We start from the raw sequence: 5,909 nt of genomic DNA on the forward strand, positions 1-5,909 counted from the left end.
TTCCTCTATCTCTCACTATCCCCTCTTTACTTATCCCACACTCTTTTTCTTTCTACGCCCTCTTTCTTTTTTTTTCATATTATCCCTCTCTGTCTTTCTCTCCTTCACCCCACTCTCTCTCTTCCCTAACCCCACTCTCCTTCTCATCCTCTTCGGTGTCCTGTCTGACCCCCTAGCTGCCCCCTATTGATTTTCTTTGTCTGTATTTGTATAATGCTATACGTTAAGTCCTTCAGTCAGCACTCTAGATAGTCTGAATCCCAAATTAATACACTGGATGGCAATGATTGTCACCCCAGAGCCCTGGCCATAGGGAATATGATAAATGGCCACCAAGTTTTCGTCATCTATTAATAGAAGAGTTAAATGTATAATACAGAGTGACCAGAACCCTTCCTTCTCACCCAATTCAAACCCGGGATTTTAAACCACTTTTAACACATTTTATTTACTGTAGAAACCACTGCTATGATACATAATTCCTTCCTGAGGGTGAATGGAATTGGTTTGTGTGCCACAGTAGGGTTATAGGGTGACAGTATGGTGTTACACACACTTATAGGTCCCATAGGCAGTCAGTCAGACAGGGGGTAGAGTAGCTGGGTACTGTAGCTGATGCTCAGGCTGTGGTTTGTGGGTCCAGTGTCTCACCTCTACTCCTCAGATCAACTCAGGATACAGTTTGTTTGTTTTGGAGCAGAGAGTGACGAATAGGTCTAATTTCAGCTGGGAGACAAGGGGAGGGGAGAGGAGAGGAGGAAGGGAGAGGAGGAAGGGAGAGGAGAAGAGAAGAGAGGAGAATCTGACACCAAACACACACACACATCACATGTTCCCCTGACGACCGGTCTCTCAGGCAACAGCACCCCCTCCACGACTCTGTTTGCTAAACTTTCCACCTGTGAAATATTTATTAGAAGAGGGAGGCTACTTTAACTCAGGAGAGGGAGGTGTGTGTGTGCGTGCACGTGCGTGAGGGTGGGTGGGCATGCGTGCGAGCGTGGGGGTTATGAAGACAGAGGAGTGCACTGGAGAATGGCAAAGAGGTGTAAGGTTGCTGGAGAGTGTTTGTTTGTAGCTGGTGATTTGGTCTGGAAGAGGAAATGGTGGCTGGCATGCTGACTACACCGGCCACATCGTACGCATGTTGATTTTGTCTATTCCCACCAGACGTGATCATGACAAACAGGTTATAGTACCAAAATCAACTGTGAATCAATTATATTAATTTCGAGGCAGGTCGAAACACACATAAAACATTTATGGACATTCAGCTAGCTAGTTGTTGCTAGCTAGTTTGTCCTGAGTGATGAACATTGGGTTGTTGTTTTACCTGACATGCATATGGTCCTCTTTATAGCTGGAATTTTGACCAGGAGTCATACAAAATCGTGTGTTTCTCTACTCAGACGATTAATCCACAGATAAAAAGGGAAACCTAGTTAGTTTTTAGTTAGTTATCTTCTAGAAGGCACAGTGATGCCGAAATGTTGGTGTTTTACCCAATAAATTACTGGGAGTTCATATATATAGAGTGTGCAACTCTCTTTATTTTTATACCCTCTCAAAATACGTCATTTTGTAATGTATTATAAATGTGTAATCTATATGTACTTAGATAGTCGGTATTATACACAACTGTCTCTGTATGTTACCCTGGTGGTGCAGTCTCCTGGAGAGCCCAAGGTCATCACATGGGTCAGAGTTTACAGGACTCCACATGGACTGTAACTAAAGATGGAGGAGCAGGGAGATAAAAGGCCAAAGGTCAAACAGCACCCCATCATCTCTCGGTTTTCTCTTTTCTCTTCTTTCCGGTTTCCCTCCAACTCTTTTTCCTAATTTTATGTTTCTCTGTATCTCTGGCTCTTAAAGTATGTCTGCATGAATTTTGTAGTTTATGCACAGGAACACACACACACACACACAGAGATAAATGTATGTGTTTGTTTTCCTGTTGTTATTTACCACTCCTCCTAATTCCTCTACTGAATCTCATTGGACAGTGAAATAGTAAGTAAACTGAGCCTGAAGCTCATAAATCATTAATCAGGGTTTGTTTTGCCACACGAATGCAATTAATACATAATTAATATTTAAAGATCGCCTAGTTTATCCATTTTTATTTAGCTAATTTCACCACAATGGAAGTAACTAACAGAATAGAAAGATAAAGGAGAGCAGAGTTGTTAGAGAGAACACTGACAGGAAAAAGACAGTGAGAGAGAAAGATTAAGACAGCAAGAAAGATAGAAGAGGGTTAATGAGGGTCTAATGAGGGCGTCTTAATTAGCGTCAGGTAGTGGTGATGAGGTGTCTTTTGTCTGCCTGAGGAACCCCAGAGACAGGAAACAGGTCACTAACTTGTCAACATACTGTACTGAGGTTCCCTCTCTCGCTCTCTCACTCTGGGGTGCTCCAATTGGCTCATTCATCCCCCCTCATCTCCCCTGTAACTATTCCCCAGGTCATTGCTGTAAATGAGAATGTGTTCTCAGTCAACTTACTTGGTAAAATAAGGGTTAAATAAAATAAAACTCTGGAGCAGCCAAACACAGGGTGTCCCCTGGTCCTGTTCAGGGTCCCCTGGGTCACAGCCACACAACACTGACACATTTACTGTCCTTGTTTGTTCACAGGCTGGCCGAGGGATAGGGTGACCTGGGACATGAGCCACCACCACATGCTGCTAGAAATAATGCCATTCTTATGAAAATAATTATTCTAATGTCTGTTTGCATAATACATGAGATAGATATGTAAGCCTATATTTGAAATTCATATTTGTATTTGTATTTATTATGGATCCCCATTAGCTGCTGCCAAGGCAGCAGCTACTCTTCCTGGGGTCCAGCAGAATTAAGGCAGTTGTACATTTTAAAAACATTACAATACATTCATAACAGATTTCACAACATATTAAGTGTGTGCCCTCAGGCCTCTACTCTACTACCACATATGTGTAACACAAAATCCATGTGTACATGTGTGTATAGTGCGTATGTTATTGTGTCTTTGTATGCATGTGTCTACAGTGGCTTGCGAAAGTATTCACCCCCCTTGGCATTTTTCCTATGTTGTTGCCTTACATTCTGGAATTAAAATTGATTTTTGGGGGGGTTTGTATCATTTGATTTACACAACATGCCTACCACTTTGAAGATGCAAAATATTTTTGATTGTGAAATAAACAAGAAATAAAACAAAAAAAACAGAAAACTTGAGCATGCATAACTATTCATCCCCCCAAAGTCAACATTTGCAGAGCCACCTTTTGAAGCAATTACAGCTGCAAATCTCTTGGGGTATGTCTCTATAAGCTTGGCACATCTAGCCACTGGGATTTTTGCCCATTCATCAAGGCAAAACTGCTCCAGCTCCTTCAAGTTGGATGGGTTCCGCTGGTGTACAGCAATCTTGAAGTCATACCACATATTCTCAATTGGATTGAGGTCTGGGCTTTGACTAGGCCATTCCAAGACATTTCAATGTTTCTCCTTAAACAACTCGAGTGTTGCTTTAGCAGTATGCTTAGGGTCATTGTCCTGCTGGAAGGTGAACCTCCATCCCAGTTTCACATCTCTGGAAGACTGAAACAGGTTTCCCTCAAGAATTCCTATGGACAGATACTCCAATCTCCGCTGTGGAGCTTTGCAGCTCCTTACATTTACATTTTAGTCATTTAGCAGACACTCTTATCCAGTTGCAAACGCCATGCTCTACCAACTGAGCTACACAGGGTGATCTTTGGAGTCTTTGTTGCCTCTCTGATTAATGCCCTCCTTGCCTGGTCCGTGAGTTTTGGTGGGCGGCCCTCTCTTGGCAGGTTTGTTGTGGTGCCATATTCTTTCACATTTTTAATAATGGATTTAATGGTGCTCCGTGGGATGTTCAAAGTTTCTGATATTTTTTTGCAACCCAACCCTGATCTGTACTTCTCCACAACTTTGTCCCTGACCTGTTTGGAGAGCTCCTTGTTCTTCATGGTTCCGCTTGCTTGGTGGTGCCCCTTGCTTAGTTGTGTTGCAGACTCTGGGGCCTTTCAGAACAGGTGTATATATACTGAGATCAAGTGACAGATCATGTTACACTTAGATTGCACACAGGTGGACTTTATTTAACTAATTATGTGACTTCTGAAGGTAATTGGTTGCACCAGATATTATTTAGGGGCTTCATAGCAAAGGGGGTGAATACATATGCACGCACCACTTTTCCATTATTTATTTTTTAGAATTTTTTGAAACAAGTTCATTTCACTTCACCAATTTGGACTATTTTGTGTGTGTCCATTACATGAAATCCAAATAAAAATCCATTGAAATTACAGGTTGTAATGCAACAAAATAGGGAAAACGCCAAGGGGGATGAATACTTTTGCAAGGCATTGTATGTTTGTGTTGCTTCACATTCCCCGCTGTTCCTCAAGGTGTATTTTTATTTGGTTTTAAATCTAATTTTACTGCTGGCATGAGTTACCTGATGTGTAATAGAGTTCCATGTAGTCATGGCTCTATGTAGTACTGTGCGCCTCCTATAGTCTGTTCTTGACTTGGGGACTGTGAAGAGACCTCTGGTGGCATGTCTTGTGGGGTATGCATGGGTGTCCGAGTTGTGTGCCAGTAGTTCAAACAGACAGCTCGGTTCATTCAACATGTCAATACCTCTCACAAATACAAGTAGTGATGAAGTCAATCTCTCCTCCACTTTGAGCCTGGAGAGATTGACATGCATATTATTAATGTTAGCTCTCTGTGTACATCCAAGGTCCAGCCGTGCTGCCCTGTTCTGAGCCAACTGCAATTTTCCTAAGTGGCACCTGACCACACGACTGAACAGTAGTCCAGGTGTGACAAAACTAGGGCATGTTGGACCTGCCTTATTGATAGTGCTGTTAAGAATGCAGAGCAGCGCTTTATTATAGACAGACTTCTCCCCATCCTAGCTACTGTTGTATCAATATGTTTTGACCATGACAGTTTAAATCCAGGGTTACTCTAAGCAATTTAGTGTCCTCAACTTGCTCAATTTCAACATTATTGATTACAAGATTTAGTTGAGGTTTAGGGTTTAGTAAATGATTTGTCCCAAATACAATGCTTTTAGTTTTTGAAATATTTAGGACTAACTTATTCCTTGCCACCCATTCAGAAACTAACTGCAGCTCTTTGTTAAGTGTTGCTGTCATTTCAGTCACTGTGGTAGCTGACATGTATAGTGTTGAGTCATCCACATACATAGACACACTGGCTGTACTCAAAGCCTGTGGCATGTCGTTAGTAAAGATTGAAAAAAGTAAGGGGCCTAGACAGCTGCCCTGGGGAATTCCTGATTCTACCAGGATTTTGTTGTAGAGGCTTCCATTAAAGATCACCCTATGTGTTCTGTTAGACAGGTAACTCTTTATCCACAATATAGCATGGGGTGTAAAGCCACAACACATACGTTTATCCAGCAACAGACTATGATCGATAATGTCAAAAGCCGCACTGAAGTCCAACAAAACAGCCCCCACAATCTTTTTATCATCAATTTCTCTCAGCCAATCATCAGTCAGTTGTGTAAGTTCTGTGCTTGAATTTCCTTTCCTATAAGCGTGCTGAAAGTCTGTTGTCAATTTGTTTACGGTGAAATAGCATTTTATCTGGTCAAACACCATTTTTCCCAAACGTTCACCAAGGGTTGGTAACAGGCTGATTGGTCGGCTATTTGAGCCAGTTGAGGGGGCTTTACTGTTCTTAGGTAGGGTAATAACTTTTGCTTCCATCCAGTCCTGAGGGCACACACTTTCAAGTAGGCTTAAATTGAAGATATGGCAAATAGGAGTGGCAATATCGTTCGCTATTATCCTCAGTAATTTTCCATCCAAGTTGTCAGACCCCGGTGGCTTGTCATTGTTGATCGACAAT

This window comes from Coregonus clupeaformis, chromosome 9 (assembly GCF_020615455.1).
Source record: "Coregonus clupeaformis isolate EN_2021a chromosome 9, ASM2061545v1, whole genome shotgun sequence".
Taxonomy (NCBI): Eukaryota; Metazoa; Chordata; class Actinopteri; order Salmoniformes; family Salmonidae; genus Coregonus; species Coregonus clupeaformis.